The sequence below is a fragment of the Poecile atricapillus genome, chromosome 3, assembly GCF_030490865.1.
Source record: "Poecile atricapillus isolate bPoeAtr1 chromosome 3, bPoeAtr1.hap1, whole genome shotgun sequence".
NCBI lineage: Eukaryota > Metazoa > Chordata > Aves > Passeriformes > Paridae > Poecile > Poecile atricapillus.
In genome coordinates, this window is record NC_081251.1 from 78,441,907 (window position 1) to 78,458,352 (window position 16,446).

The 16,446-nt window shown below is 40.6% G+C and overlaps 1 protein-coding gene across 3 annotated transcripts in view; it reads right to left on the bottom strand.

Moving 5' to 3' along the window:
• RASGRP3 (RAS guanyl releasing protein 3) overlaps positions 1-4,833 on the bottom strand; it is a 58,900-nt gene extending 54,067 nt beyond the window's left edge. For 2 of the 3 annotated variants that reach the window (XM_058836323.1, XM_058836326.1), the window contains exon 1: positions 4,631-4,833. The gene's annotated coding sequence lies outside the window, so the exon portion shown is untranslated. The remainder of the gene's footprint in view (positions 1-4,630) is intronic. The other variant, XM_058836328.1, reaches the window with a different exon arrangement.
• Positions 4,834-16,446: the final 11,613 nt, after the last annotated feature.

Below are 16,446 nucleotides of genomic sequence, written 5' to 3' on the forward strand. Positions count from 1 at the left end.
TCCTTCATCCAGCCCTGCCGACAGAGTTATTTGGTACTTGGTTGGACTGTGATGGCAGAGCAGACTGCACACAATGCTCTGTGTCACACCACAACTGCTCTGGCTGTTCCCTGCATTTCTGCTATCTTGACCAAGTGGCACAACCTCATTGCAGGAGGGTGGCCACCTGGCATTTTCATTTTCCTGGGGCTGTGTGGTGCTGCACTAAAGAGCCCTTGGAGGAGCGCTGTTTACATTGTGCAGTTGTTTGAGTCCACGGGGTCTGTTGGGGACCATTGTGATAAATGAGTCTGCAACCATTACTACACAGGGGGTTGGGAAGGGACAATTCAGAGATGACATCCAGTGTAGAAATGAGAGCAAACTGCTGCAGTGAGTTTAGAGAAGACAGGAAGACTGAATCTATGTCTACATAAGTGTCCTCGTTTAGTCACCCCAGGACAATAAGGTAGAGTGTTTGTCATTTCCCCCTGCTGCCAAAAGCTGGAACAAGCTTCCCCTAGGGTACACCTTTGCATCCCAGAAAGTATTATACTAATTAACAAGGAGAGTACCAGCCCTGAAACTCAGAATAAATATGAAGAAGATAAAGACAAAAACACTTGTCAAAGCCAACTCTTTATTTTTTGTGGTAACCCAAGACATGAAGATACCTGCATGGTTATTGACAAATAGGTACTTGTACTCTCATTCTCAGAGCCCAGGTCAAGTCTCCCACTTTTTCTCATCTGTTGTTCAGATAATAAGCCTTTTTAAACTGCCTAGGTGTGACCAAATAAGAGTTTTGACAAATTCATTCTGGATGTATTTTTCTATTTGGTTAATACATCTCTGTTTCATCTGTTCCTGAACAATGGCTCCTTGTTTTGTACCACAATTTGCACATGGTCTGGGGTGAATGAGAGAATTTAAGGCAAAAAAATATAGCTGCACTTTGGCATAAAGATTGATTTTAAAGAAGCTTTTTTTAAAATCCTTGCTTATGCAACAGTACTTTTCTAGTCCACTAGAAGAGTAGGAAAGCAACCAAAGTAAAGTTAATGGCTTTTTCTGATAGCACAGAGACTTCTGGGAGAAACACTCTGTCTTCCATACACACATTGACCTTCACCCTCGTGCAGTAAGTTGGTGAAAAGCCTGCACATTCAATTCCCATTTGAGCTGAAGGATTTGTGTCAACCTGAACAATTCTCACTGTTGTGGGTCGCTACTCATGCGTGTAGAACATTGAGATCCTCCCCTTAAAATTTTTTATCTTGAACATACTACATCCTTACTCTTCTGTTGTAAGCAGGAAAGCTTTTGGGGTTTGGATAAGAGAAATGATGAAATTAACTTGCTGTGTTTGTACTCAGACTAGATGATCTAATGACTCTGCCAGGCTTTAAATTTTATCAGTCTGTTAAAATAATTTTGCTTGAAATCAATGAGACTACCCATGTGCTTAAATTTAAGCACCTGCATAAATATTTTCACGAGTCAGGATGTTATTCAGCACATAGTTATGAGCTGGGTGTTTTAGACTTTATCAAAGAAATTATTTTTTTAACACTAGCATTTCTGTTGTGTTGAACAGCTACATCTCTTTGTAGAACTATTTTGATGCTGTCCAATATTGAATGCTGATTTCTTAATGTGTTTTAACTGGGTTTCTTTTTGTGTTCCCTCTGCCCCAGTTCTGTTTTTTGAGTGAGACTACTGTAGACTGTACATGTGTTCTCAAAAAATCTTGCTTTGACTGTTCCAAACACTTCTAATTCTCTGCTCTTTTTTTTTTCCTATAATGTCAATGGGCCTGACTGTGACTTGGAGCACAAAGCTTCCTTGCAAGAGTGTCTGGTATAGTGGAATAAGGGCTTAGAGAGAAATTAGGATACTTACACCTGAGCAATTGCACGAGGAATAATAAATCTCACTAAACCTGAACTAGCTTTGCAGGAAAGCATGGCATGACTTGTCACCCGAAGTGCATCATTTTTTAAGTCATGTGATTTTTCTTCAAGTCAGTCAGCTTTCCTGGAAACAGAAATCCACACTGCCCCACACAGTAGTGACAGCTGACTGAAGTATTTATTTGACAACCCGAAACCTCTTTAATTACCTGGTAAAATAATGTCAGGGCAGGAAGTTTGTGAACCTCCACTTCCTTCTGGTGTATCAAATTCTCATATTTAATTTTTAGCTTGGAGCTTTCATAATTGTACCCCTGTTAGCACTTGTGAACACTCAAAAGTGTTCATGCCGAAAGAGTCTCCTGCAGAGTACTTAGACAATAGCAGGTGGCAAAATTTTATAAGGTGATGGGGTGCAAATTTCATTCTAAGGCCTTCAGAAATCACAGAATTAAGTTGGTAGGAAAGGACCTTTGAAGTCATCAAGTCCAACCTGTGACCTATCATTACCTTATCAGCTAAACCATGGCAGTGAGTGCCTCATCAAGTCTTTTTTTAACACCTCCAGGGACCGTGGTGACTCAACCACCTCCCTGGACAGCCCATTCCAGTGCCCAATGACTCTTTCTGTGAAGTATTTTTTAACACATGACTCTATCCTCAGGACAAAACCCTCAGTTTGCAAACTTTGAAATAATGAACGTGTGAACTCTTGCAGTTTAGAAACAAATCTTTGTATGTGTGTTTATTAAGAGTATTAATTAGGGAATTTTTAAGTACCATCTACAGTATTTTTTCCAAAGGCAAATATGAAAGTGCATCAGTACATTTTTGGTCACCTTTTCTTGTAAACTACAGTGTAAATTGGCTGATTTGTATATGATCTTCTCCTCATAGCTGAGGAAAGGTTTCTGTTTTGTTACATTCAGGCAGTGATACCAAGCTTTAAAATAATGCAGTGAGTGCTGCTGACCCGAATAAATCTGAACGATACAGTGTGTCCTGTTAAGTTGTATTGCAGTCGCTGTGCAACTGACATCTCATGGAAATTATTGTATTCAACACTAGAAATTGCAATGCTTCCTAAATTTTTAAATTACAACACTCTTTTTCTGTTTCTGCTTAGTTTTGTGCAGGGCAATCAGTTACTGAAATTGAAAGCAGGGAATGTTACCTGCATGAAAGCATGCTATGCTAGTTACTAAAATTGCAGTCTAAAGAGCTTTCTCTTGCAAATATCTGTACAATCTTCTGGTTTTACTGCCATTTTAGCCTTCACAGGAACAGGCTTATAACCACCGAGAACTGAGAATTACTGTAAATGCTGAGTACTTTGAAATCAGACAAAGAAAGGCCTGATCCATTCCATGAGCGCTGGTTTGCTCCTGCTTCATTGGAACTGCTGCTTGGCACCTCCCTGGATCAGATTTTCAGCTGACTGCTGCTGTTTACAATTGTCCTATCCTGGCTTTTCACCTACATGGATGACATCCTGCCTCACTATCTTCACAATAGCATCTAAACATAATAGCATCCTACGGGGATACAGTAGAATAACAACACATCACACTTCCTTTCTACTCACCAGCAGCTTTTTACCATAAACCGCTAATCCTAGACAATATCTGATTAAAAAATGAATAATCTGAACAGCATATGCTTAGAGGTAATGTGTTAACACAAATGAGACCAATACAAAGGTTATTCTGATAGATCTTTTGAAGAGGATAAAATTTGCATGGTGAAAACCTGAGTCTATTATTCTACAGCTTCTATTCTGCTGCCTGCAAATCACAACAGCACTTCCTTCGTTAGAAGTGCAAAGGACATGTTGAGAGTCAAAGAAATCAAACACAGTCTTAAAAAAAACTAATTTTTTTATCTTAAAACCTTGCCTTATTGATGGTAACTCAGTGAATTAATATGGTCTGTACACTGATCTATCTTAAAACGGAACTTTTTACACATGCAGTCATGATAGTATAATATTGTGTATAAGATCTAAAAATAAGCAGATTAGAAATTTCCACCCATATTCTACTGTCAGTTTAAATTAGAACTCAGAATGGCAGCAGCTAATATTGCACTGCAAGCAACAATGAATAATATATCTTGATTTGATATCTATATGTAGTATATTTTTGTGTATACACAGACACACACACACGAATTACCTGTCACAATAAATTCTAAAACTCTAGAAACTTTCAGCTACTTTAATTCAGCCCTTATAAGTTCTTACCTTCAAGTGTACATCATAAGACTAAATTATCACAAAACTTGCATTATATACATTTTGATATGTTTCTATATTCCGTATTAACACGTCTTGTATAAATATATATTTCAAATACTTCTCCCTTTCTCTGTCTGTCTCTAAATCTCTATTTTTAAACCAATGCAGAGTTGGCATCATATCTTCTTTTGGGGCATACATTTACCGTAATATTTCTCTAGTACTTAATCACAGTCTATAAGATAAACATGACATAAGTCAGGAAACAGGAACACAGATGGATTTGTGGCAAAGGCTTCTTTTGCTTAAGAAAAGTTCTGAGGAATTCATAAGTGAATTCCGATTTCTTTATCTAAAAATCAGACATCCTGCTAAACCTTTATGTAAAAGTTGGTTGCCATTCCTTCTCCAAAGCTCATTCCTTTTTTTGTTTACCAGCCTGGCCACACCTGAAAAGAAGTGGAGCATACAGCAGGCAGAAATGCCAGAAGGAGGCACTTACCTTAATTCGATAGATATCCAACTTGCATCACTCCCTGTTTTTTTGAAAGAGTTCTTGTCAGGATATGGAGATGCTGAGATTATTTGCTTCCAGCAGTGTCCTGCCCATGACTCTCACACTCAGCAGCCCTGGCAGGGCCCTGGAGAGGGAAGCAGGACTGTGCTCTGTTCACTCCCAGCAGCTTCACTGGGGCTGGGGCTCCTCTGAGCTCAATTAGTTCTAGATTGTTTGGCTGAATGGCAGCCACACTTCCTTCTATTCTTTCCCAACTTAGTTTTCCTGCCTCCAGTGGTGCTTTTTCCTTTCTTTGGACTATAAATAGGCCTGTCACAACACAGTCCATAGCAGTAAGGAAGGCAGGAAATGCATTTAAACAAAGGAAAGATCTTAGGGGGTTTTACCCTGCCCTGCCAATATAAGTAAAGGAATTTGATAGGGATTGGTCTGCAGACACAGTTCTCTTTGCATGAGGAAAACACTTGTTCAAAAACATGCTAGGATGTCATCTTTTGTACTCCACAAAAAAAAAATAATGAGGAGACGCAGTAGCAGTAGGCCTAAGTCTCTTGACTAATTATTACTTCCTTAAAGAACTTAATTATGGTTAAATATTTTAATTTCTTTGGGACTGGAGTGTTGGAAAAAGTATTAATTTTGGCTTAGAAAAAGAGGGCGAAGTTGGCTAACATGCTTTAAGAAGACAAAATATGTCTTACAGGATGTGCAAATCTTCCATGGTTAAGAACGACGTTTAAAGTCTATGAATCTTCATTTTGTCTGAGTACTCTCTTCCTCAGTGGAACTTACCCTGCAGACTAGAAGTGTTTAAGCAAACTAAGTTTGTTTACATGCAGGGAAACAGAATTGCTGTGCATGTATTCAATGAAGATGGCTGTGCAGCTATAGCTCTCAGATAGCAACTATATTGAAATCCTCAAATATGTTCCATGAATAAATTTAAGAAAAATAATTATTTTGATTTTTTTTTCCTTTTTAAATCAGAACTTCCAATTTAATTATTTTCAGCATAGTGGCTTTAAAAATACATGCCAAGCTTCCAAGACTGTCTCAAGCTTGAAAAAAGAAATTAACAATTTTCACATTATACTCAGTTAAATGGGAATCCAGTGTGGTATTTACCTGTCTCTATCTCTTTGCCCTGTCCCTACATTTTCTGTTGTCAAGGATACATGTCTTGCCTTCGCTTTATACAAATTAAGTAAATTTCTGTAAAAAAACCCTTTCTGCTACTTTTTACACTGGTAGTTTTATGTTGGAATGTGGTTTTATGTTAGAACATTGACAGTTGATGTTAGAATTGCTCTGTGTTTACTGAAGACTCTAATGCATGGTTTAGGATTGTAGATTACTTTAGTGGGAAGGTAGAGACTTGAAAGATAGCTGTTGCTATGTGGATGAAAAATCTTTCTTCTGTCTAAGATTTGTATCTGAAATATACACAAGGGGTCATGCTGAATGTGGTGAGATTAAGGACCTGTGGCACTTGAGGAATTTGGAGAACGTTAAACCTTTTGTTCCAGACATTATGTAGGCAAGGATCACGAGTGTTAGCCAGAATGCTCTTTTATATATGAACTAATAAATCCGTATTAACTTCAGGTAGACTGCATGATGCCAGAGCACTTTACATAAAAGTCATCTTCAGGAAAGTGTTGAGAACTTTGCAAAGATCCTGTCTGCCATGACAAGAATGTGATTGTTTATGAAAAAGAAGAAGAGACATACAAGTGGTGTGTGAATAAACATTGCTGTTGGTTTTTTGTGATTTAATAATAACTCAAGACCAAGGTCTTCCTTGAAAGTGCTTTTAAAAAGAAAGTTAAACCAAAATGCAATGCTCCAAGCAAAACTCCTTTCAAAATCAATAATTTGATTTATAGAAGGACCTGAAAGTTACAGTATTTACAGTACTTTTTTCTTGTGTTAATAATCATATTTAGGAGACAGGTAGAAAGCTTTTGGAAGATGTTGATCTTTGCAGATCATGTCCTACAAATCTGACTAAGATAAATATAATCCTTTGTCGTGAACAGTGGATCAAATACCAACTTCAGCTGAAACATGGAACCAGGTTTTGCGTAAAAGACTCTGTCATGGAGATGACTGAAGGCCAGATGCAGTCTTTCTAGCTCTTTTGGACCTCAGACCAAGGCTGAAGGATTGGCAATGTGTAAAAGTTGATAGAGCAGCTGTAGAATAGGCCTTGCTAACTCTGTTTCTGCAGTTCTCCACAGTATAACAGCAGTGAAATGCAAAGCTGCTTAGCAGTAATAAACTTGCACATACCTTAATTCAGATGTAGTTTACTTGAAACCTTAAATCCTCTCAATGAGTTACTGGTGGTTACAGACTCGAATTTGCAGCACACATGCTCTCTGTGCTGTTAGCACCAAGCAGTGCCAGAGCCCTGGAGAGGCTTAGTCTGGAGCAGCTGCTTGCCTTGTGTCAGCACTGTGCCAGTAGAGCCCAATTGTACAAGCCTGCTTGCACTGATTCTTCTGGTAGCCTTTCTTTCAAAACCACACACACACATATTTTCCCAGTGTCATCCAAAACTTCTCTAAACATTAAAAGTAGTTTTCAAGGTTAAAGCAGAATTACTCTACTCAGTCATTCTGACTTTGCATGCTGGAAAAAATTCTCACCCTGTGTGCACACTCTCTCACTCTAACTTTACCATTTCAGTCTTGATGAGAGTCTGTCTTGAGAGGGATTTTCAGAGTTTTCACTAGTGACTTTCCCCTGGGAATTGATCAGGTAGCTGGTGGAGCCACAAGAGAGGCTGGAGCAGGGTGAGAAACTGTTGCTGGGGGCAGGTGCTTGTAAAGTGAATTTTTCCCATGTCAAAGCTGAAGAGATGTATTTTCTCTGTCAGTCTCATTTTTACTCATCCTTATGCATTAGTCTCTAGGACAAACAATGACTGCATGAGCAGATACAGGGTAACACTGTGGTGCCCAGAACTTCTGGGGATGCTCTCAGTCCCCTGGAATTCAAAGCAGTTCGTTTGCATTCTGTGCCCTGAAAATACGTGCATGTGTTACAGACACAAACAAACTCTTTCTTTTCACTGAGTTCCTCTGTGCAGGTGCAGATTCTTCAAAGTAAAGAGAATCATGAATTCCTCACCACAGAAAACTTAAGACTGAGTTATCACATGGCAGCATGACAAATGCACTGCTTTTTGCTGGACATCCCAGAGGGGCTTGGTGCAAATAATATTGATTTCTACCACTGAGTCACAAAACATCAATTTAGACACGTTAATATGCTCTCCCCTCAGCACCCCCCAGCCCTCCTCCCCCCATGCTGATTGCTGTGTTAGTTGTAACTCTGCATCTGGCTTTTAACAATTAGAATGCTAACAATGGTACCCAAATTCCCACGAAAGTTGAATATGGAAGCTTTTCAGTACAGCTTCCAAAATAAAAAGCTGAACCACCTGAACCTTCTCCGCTGCTGTTACACTGTCCCTCCGTTGGGCTGCTGAGCAGTGTCGTGTAATGCCACTCTTTCCACTGACATCAGTGGGAAAGGGTTTGACATCAATTCAGCATGAGCAGGGAAGCACATTTTAGTGCCTGTAATTCATTAAGTAGCTTGAGTTCTTTATTCTGTTATTCCTGTCCCTCTTACCTCCTCAGTTGTCTCCTTCTCACCTTCACATTTCATTGCCTTGTGGAATATGTTGCAAGAAATTACATAAACCTTCCTGGTAAAACTATACAGAGGAATAAACAAAGAACTAGTTTTTATCTTCTATAGCTCTTGTTTAGTCTACCTGACTTAACACCATGGAAATCACTTGTCTCGGTAATACTGAGTAAATTATAAATAATCCTTTTGATTTCTGCTTCTGTTAAACACAGATGGCCTTTCTGGAGTGCAGTGCAGACTGTGGGCCAGATCCCCAGCTTCTACAAATTGGGGTTACTTCATCAGCTTCAGTGGAGTGACACTGATTTGAGCTGTCTGAGGAATCCTGCCAATTGGTTTTAAGGTATCTGTGCCAATTCACAGCAGCTGAGGAGCTGTGAGTTCAAGGGCCTTTCTAATTGTAGCTTATGTTCACTGGATAGAAGATTTATTGGGTTTCTTCCCTCTGCCACTCAAGCAAATCATCAAAACATAGACACATCCCAGAAGATCTGCTGCTTACTGCTGTGGGGCAAGGTGAAGAACTGTTCATGGTAATCTTAAAAAAAGGAAGGGAGAGCTGCAGGTCAGACTCAGGCTCTGTGTCAACATGCAAGTAGAAGACTGATTGTCTGCCCAGTGTGTTTGTGGCCTCATGAGTTTAGCACAGCTGGGGGCTGTAATCCCTTATGCCATAACCTATCTCTGTGCTTTTGACTGGCTGTGTGGCCATGAAAGGTGACCACAAATAGAAGTCTAATTTATTCTTCACCTGCTTGCTTACCAAAACAGAATGTGTATTTTTTTATTCCATACCTTAGTGAACATACCTTAAACCTGATGGCAGAGTAATAGTGAGGATTAAAGTTAAAATTTCACTCACAGACTGTTATAGTTCTTAAGGCCCAAACCTTCTATACATCCCATCAATTTTCTCTGTGATTGATTTCTCTGCAAACAAGCAGGAGTTTAAATCTTTTAGGGGTGTGGTGACAGCAGGAAATATTATCTCCATGATATTGATGAGGAAATAGAGTAATTTGCCAGAGGTCTCACAGGAGGTAATACTATTATTTGGAAAGCTTATGCAGTTTGTTGGTTTGGCTTTTAATCTTTATTTTTATTATTTTTTTTAAATTGTATTTTGTGTTTATGCTGTTCCCTCTTCAGTCACATCTTTATATTCAATGTTCTTTGAATGCTACTTCTGCCCTGCTCAGGGTGTGTGTAATTTGGTTTGCTTTCAGACAGCTCACAATTTCATATTGTTTCCACTTGTAAAATTGTCACATAAGCATCCGTGTGCTTTCTTTCCCCCTTGTGAGAAGCTGGTACAAACAACTGCCACATTATTGCACTGTTTGACAAATCTCTCCTTTGTGCCACCATCCTCCAAAAATGTCAGTGCTGTTGCTGCGGAGCAGCAGGTGGTGCTTTGTTCCAGGAAGGTAAAGGGGGCTACATTGAATTTCAACAAGTTCTTGGACTGTCAGAAATTATCTCAAACTGGTTCTTCTGGTAATGCTCATCTTAGTAGGTGGTGTCTCTGCTCTCCTGACTGCTCAGGATGCCATGCCAGAAATCCACATTCCTGATGGCATCTCATGTTTGTACAGGGTGGGCAGCTGCTCGCACTGTTACTAGCATCATGTCCTTTATTTGCATACTTTTTCCACCTCTATCGATCTTATTTTCTCATTTGATACCTCTGTTGAGAGAAAGCCTCTTTTACAGCACTTGGCTCAGCAAGGTGCCTGCTTTTGACTCCCAAGCACTATGACTCAAAGGTATTAGTAATGGGTAGATTACCTCAGGCAATACAGTCCTGCACTTCAGCCTTTAGATCTTTTCTACTCTTGCATTTATTACAATGTGTGTCATTTAGAAGTTTCCAAGGGAAAAAAGTGAGAAAGCACATACCATTTTTTCTTCCTTTGTATATAATGTATTAAAGAAAGAGTGATAATACCTTTATCTAATGCATTATTTATGCTAATACATCCATGGCAAAAAGACTTCCTACAGGAATTAGTTGACATTTTCGTGGTTGCTAGAAGTTGTGTGGACATCATTTTACTTATCCTCAGAGTCAGATATAGATTAGGGAAGAAAATATTTTTAAATGGCTAAAATCTTTCTGCTTTTTGTTTGGGTTATGGAATTAGGTACTTATTTACACTAGTTTTGCTTAGTTATAATTCATTGACCAAGATGACTTACTTCCCCCATATGAATTGTATGTATGTATGTATGTAATGTATGAATTTATTCTCCTGTGGTTTCCTTTGTCACTATGCCAAGAGGCATAACCAAATCCTGACCAATCATTTTTGGGTTTCAAGAGGTTGATTTCCTGCATCAGCCAGAACAGGGGAGACAGGTTCGGTTAAGTTGTGCTAAATGTCTTTGTGTGAGTTGATGGAAAGATTGCAGCCCAAGTCTCATTTGCTGCCATTTGAGGCAGGGCAGTCTGTTCTAAATGGCTTTTTGGGGTATTGCTATGCAGTTCTTTGTTGGAGCCTGAGTCATGCTGACAAACTTGTGCTCTTCTGCTAGAGCAGGGGGTTGAACACCACAAGTCCTACCGGAGCACTCACGAGAAGGGGAGGTGACAAATTTGTGTGCCACAAGGTGACATTTCTTCAGTGCCAAATCTCTCTTGCTTGCACCTGTCTTGACAGCAGCTGATTGCTGCAGTCTCCTCTTCCGAAAGGAAGAGGAAGAGCTGCTCCACCGTGATTCCTATCAGATGCTGTGATGGCTGTCACCTCCTGGCTGCTCCTGGCTGGCCATCTCCGAGCCCTTGTGAGCCACCCCGGGACAGGACTAGACTAGAGAGAGTCCCAAATCATGACATTTATTCAGTCACATCAAGGATCACAGTGGATATCTCTTTTGTTATGTTGGGAAGATGAGTGTCTGTTTCTTTTTTTATTTAGGAACTGTTCCAGAGCAGTTAACGCTTTCCCTGTCTCCTTGTCCTGCATGTATGAGTTAGATTCACACGAGCTAGACCACCTGTTCTTAGCCTGGGGCTGGAATTTTTTTATGCAGGGAGATTAAACAGTTTATTTTTCATGCATCAGGGAGAGCCCTCAGAGTGTTGGCTGGACTTGTTGGGTGACAACTTCTACCTTAGGCTAATGACTGTTTTAAAAATAACCATTAATTGCTCTGTGGGGAACTTTCAACTTCTAGCGTGCTTTTATGCTGATTTTGGGCTCAGGCTTTTCAGTTTCAGCGATGCTCTTCTTTTTCCGGGGCTTCCCGTTTCTCCCGTTGCAGAAACACAAATTCTGTCTTCTTGGAGCTGTTTCTTAAGAGCACTGTTTGCCTCTAGGAGCTGGGGATTTTCTTAGCATTCCTTCTTAAAGGAGAGCAGCGCGGCACAGCAGGTGCTGCGCTGACCTCTAGTGACAGGTCAGGAGGACAGAAAGTATCTTCGCTGTTCATATACACCAGCCTTCCTCGGAGCACCCCCTTTCCTGCACTGTTCAGCCCAAACAAATCGTAAGGGCTTAATTTCTCCTACTGTATCTCCAAGCCTTTATAATATTTGCTTAAATTTCTGTCCAGTTGTTGAACAGCTGGTGTCGGACTCAGATCTTCTGCTGGCTGTGCAATGGCAGAATTCTATTAACTTTTATTAATACCTACAAATGTAACAAATTTTGCAAGCTGATGATACTCCATTCCATTTATGATCCTACAATCAAATGATTTATATGAAGATAACCCTTGAAACCCAGAGGTTAAAATTCTTGTTTTGACTCTTAAAAATTTGCCTTTTAATTATATTTCAGTCCGTGTGTCTTGTTGCCAACAGGGGAATTGGAAGGGTTCTGTTGGAAGAGATACTACTTGTTATGAAACACAGAGAAGAAATTTATAATTAGCAAATGTCTCTAGGGTTGCTAGATCTCTTTCAAAAGGTTTTAGACACTTGATGCCTCACAGTTTTAAATTGTTCTAACTTTTTAAATTTTTTAAATTTTGAAGTATGCTTATAAACTAGGAGCAGAGTTACTCCCTGTGTGAGTCACTGAAGTCAGTTGAGTGCACCAAAAATTGAGTTGCACCAAAATTAGGTAGGACAGTACTTGTACAGAAGAATGAAGAGATGGCAGTGGAAATCACAGGGAACTAAACCAGAGACATTAGAAGTACAAGGGAATCAAAGTGTGAGAGAGACACTGCAGGGACCTTTTATTTGGCCTGCCCTGGAGACTTGCAGACGATGTGTAAGAGGCTCCTGGTCGAGGTCCTTGCCCTTGAGTCCTGGATGCTCCTGGGTTTCTATGGGACCTGTTTTGAGTTAGGTGTTTAGACAGGGAAAATAGTGTAAGATTCTCCTAGACTATTGTCCTTGGGCTACACATTTGCAAGTGTTTTGTTAAGTCTCATATGTGGTAGATGTAATGTTTTTAGCAAACACTCAAACATAAACTGAATTTTACTGAATGAGGTAAGGGCCATTTTAGCTAAAAATAGTTATTGCTGCCTTCTGGTGGAATAACCCAATACCAGAACTATTACCAGATGTGAAATTAAAATATATGTCTGAATGCACTATGCACTCGGCAGTGAAACCCTCAAAAGCTCCCTATCATCTGCTTTGGTTTATATCCAGCGTCCTACAATGAACCAACATCACAATCAATAATACAGCTAATGTAGTTCCTTTTTTTTCTTAGCAGCCTAAGGGAATTTAAAAATAATAATTCTCCTTTTATAAAAAAAAATAAAATATGTCTAACCATGAGCAAATGTGAATGAAAATTCCGTGTCCATTCAGCTCACTGTTGTGCAAAGCAAAGGATTTCCCTTTCCTGTCTTATTTTTGAAACTTCCTTATTCTGTGTTTACTGTTCAGCTCAGTTTGGGAATGCTGCAGGCCAAAGAACACATTCATTGCTAAAGGCATGTTTGAAATTTCTTGCTTATGGTAAAAGGACAAAGATGTCACATCTCTCTGGGTAGTTTTGTTACTTGGTGGTGGTGGCTTCTATTCCTGTGAGGAGAGGGGTCACTGTGAGGGAAATGATCGGTTTACCTTGGAGGAAGGTACCGGATAGTAGCTATCAATTTCACCACATGCCAAATCTTTATTTAGAGAGTGAAAACTACTTTTGTGGCCTCCAATGCCAGTGAACAGGAAGGATGGGATACATGAGATGCTGAGGCTTTGGATCATGAGCAAATGGCAGGATGTACTGCAGGCAAAATAGCAAAAGTGGGACTTCAGTGAAGACACCTCCTGGAAAGGGGTATCAAATGGAACAGAAAGTGGGGAATGCCCTTGTGGCCAGAGTTGAGCTGGATGGCTGCCTGCAGCAAGGACAGGTGTGTCACAGCCTGAGAATGGTGCCCACTCACAAAGTTACAGGGACTGCCCTGATAACAGTAAAGTTTCATTCAGTTTTAGCTGAAAACATGCAATATCCTGCTGGGGATTTTGGAACAGGTCTTACCCACTCTTCTGGGCAACTACTGCCTGGATGAGAAGTGGCAGAAATTGAACTTTTAATGTGAAAAAAATAAAAAATCTGCTTAGCTGCACTCAAAACTTTTCTGCCAGAGACATTCCTCATTAAATACACATGGTGGGATTTTTTTCAAAAGAGCTTGGCACAGCCCTTTCCCTGCTCCCACTGGATTCCATGAAGGTGCCACAGGTTTCAGTGGGAGGAGAGCTAAATTAATATGGAGTGCTTTGGAAAAATGCAGCTCAGAATGGATCCTGGCAGCCTGAGTAGATAGGGATTGGAGGTGATGTTGAAATTGTCACGTAGAAATTTTCCATGCTGGCTAGCATTATCCTCTCCATCCTCCTTGGTTCAGAGCTAATGGAAAGCAGTGTGTGGCAAAGCATGACTTGAGGGGAAGGGAAAGTCAGTGCTGAATAAAATAAGAATATCCTAATTTCCTCCCTCCTCTGTGTCTTTCATCAGGATAAAAATTGCAGAACTTCCCTTCTTCCTGAGGTTTACACTTAACTCCTCAAGAACATACTGGTTAATTGCAAGCAGCTGTGCATACTGCTCCTTCTGGATGGGATTCTCCTGATGTGGGCTGAGCAGGCTGGTACTCTGTTCTCTCCAAAGTGCACCTGGCACACACTCAGGTGTGGGAGAAGCAGGGGAGGAGGTCATGTTCCATCTGTCCCGTTACCTGTCTCACATAAGGGTAGGCAGCAGGGGCTGCTGTGCTGGGTCACAGCCTGGTCTCATGGAAAATGTAGCTTGGAAGGGACCTCTGGGGCCCCTAATGCAATCTCCTACCTTGGGCAGGGCAAACTTCAGAGTTCAGTGAGGTTGCTCATCTGCTGAGGTACAGCAGTAATTTCTCCAATCCAGAGGGGAAAGAGCAAAGTGATCACAGGCCTCAGACCTATGTGGGACAAAACTTGCAGCCTGAAGATTGTGAAGAATCTGGTGATCCAGTGGTCTTGAAGGAAACCTGACATAGCTGACATCCTGCATTTCTTTGGTTTATGTCATTCTTTCCCCCTCAGGTAGAAAAATCTCTTATTAATACAGGTTGTCACAGGATAATCCTGTTTGATTACATGTTCTCTTGTTGGCACGCGTGCACTGAAGTGGTAAAGGTTGGTGAGGGCCGGGGTGGTGTTTGGGTTCAAGATCTTGCACAGCTGTATCAGCTGAGGAGGGGATGCCCCAGATGAGCCCAGATTTTCTAGTCCTTCTGTTGTGTGAGGTGATTCCTGCAGCTGCAAGCAGTGACAGTAGGCCAGTCCTGCTGCGGCCGCTGTTCCTCTCACAAAGTGACATTGTCCCTCATGGAGGAACCTTCACCAAGTGTCTGATTTTCCTCATTCCCTCAGTTATTCTGCTTCTCTTTTGGACACATCATGTTCAGCTTCCCTAGGTAAATTTCAGATCTTCTGACAGAAAAAGCCATACAAATAATCACAGAATCAGTCAGTTTGAAAAGGATCTCTGAGATCATTGAATCCAACCTATGATCAAACACCACCATGGCACTGAGTGCCACATCCAGTCTTTCCTTTAGTACCTCCAGAGACAGTGACTACACCAGTCATGGCCTCAGAAGTGAACAGTAGCCTGTTACACACAGCAATTCACCCCTTCTTTGCTTGAACGGATCCTTAGTAACTCCCTTGGCCTGCTTGGTGTTAAAAGAGGCCTCAGCAAGCACAAATTGCCTTTCAAAGTGGGTGGCACTGTTAAAAGAACAATACTGTAGTGTCTTCTAGAGGCAGCAGCAGGGTTCCCGAGTTTGCTGTACACTTTGAAGGAATGCACTGTGGTTTAATTGCTGCCCAGATCAGGCCTGTGACATGCTCTAATTTGGTTTGTCACCTTTCTTTTTGAGGAATTAAGAAAGTGCCAAAGCCAGGAGCCCCTTTCCTGCCAAACTCAGATTCAACCCGCACGAGCGTAACGATCAATGTGAGCTAATAGGTCATGACAACTCCTTCGGTGCCTTTAGCATTTCAGGACTTCTCTTACTCAGGAATTTACTTGAGTATGTCAGTTGCCACTGACTAGCTGAATATTTGTCATGACTGTGAGTTCTGTCTCTTGGATCCAAACGACCTGTCCAGCTGTGAGAGTTTTTTCCCAAGGAATATTAGTGTTCACTTTGATAGTTTTAACACTGACTAATTTTTTTCACTGAATAACGTCCCAACATGAAAGTATCTGTTCATATCAAATATCTTTCTAGCTGAAATGCACGTAACTCCAGTTCCATAGTAACTTCATTCCCATTAGCACAGCAGCATTAAAAGGGAACTAGCAGAATTCAGTTCTACCATGTCAGCAATTTAATCTTTTGTAGCAAGGAAATGTCTGCCTGAAAACGGACTGATTTTTTTTAGAGGATCCATATGAATGTATAAAGTATTGGTGCCATTTGGTATAAATTGTAATCAGTTCCAGATTCTGCTGTACTCAGAAACTTGAATCATGGAATTGTACGTGGTGGTTTCTGTATTTTGAAGGCTCTCACCTAAACCGCAGCTCTTGTAACAACTAAAATGGCTACACCCATGGTGTCCAATCCCTTGTCTTAATCATGTTAAGAAAACGTTTATTTAACTATGAATCAAAATTGTTTTCCAAGCCCTGCAGCTTTTCAGGTGAAATGACAGAACCAGCCTTGCTACACTGGGG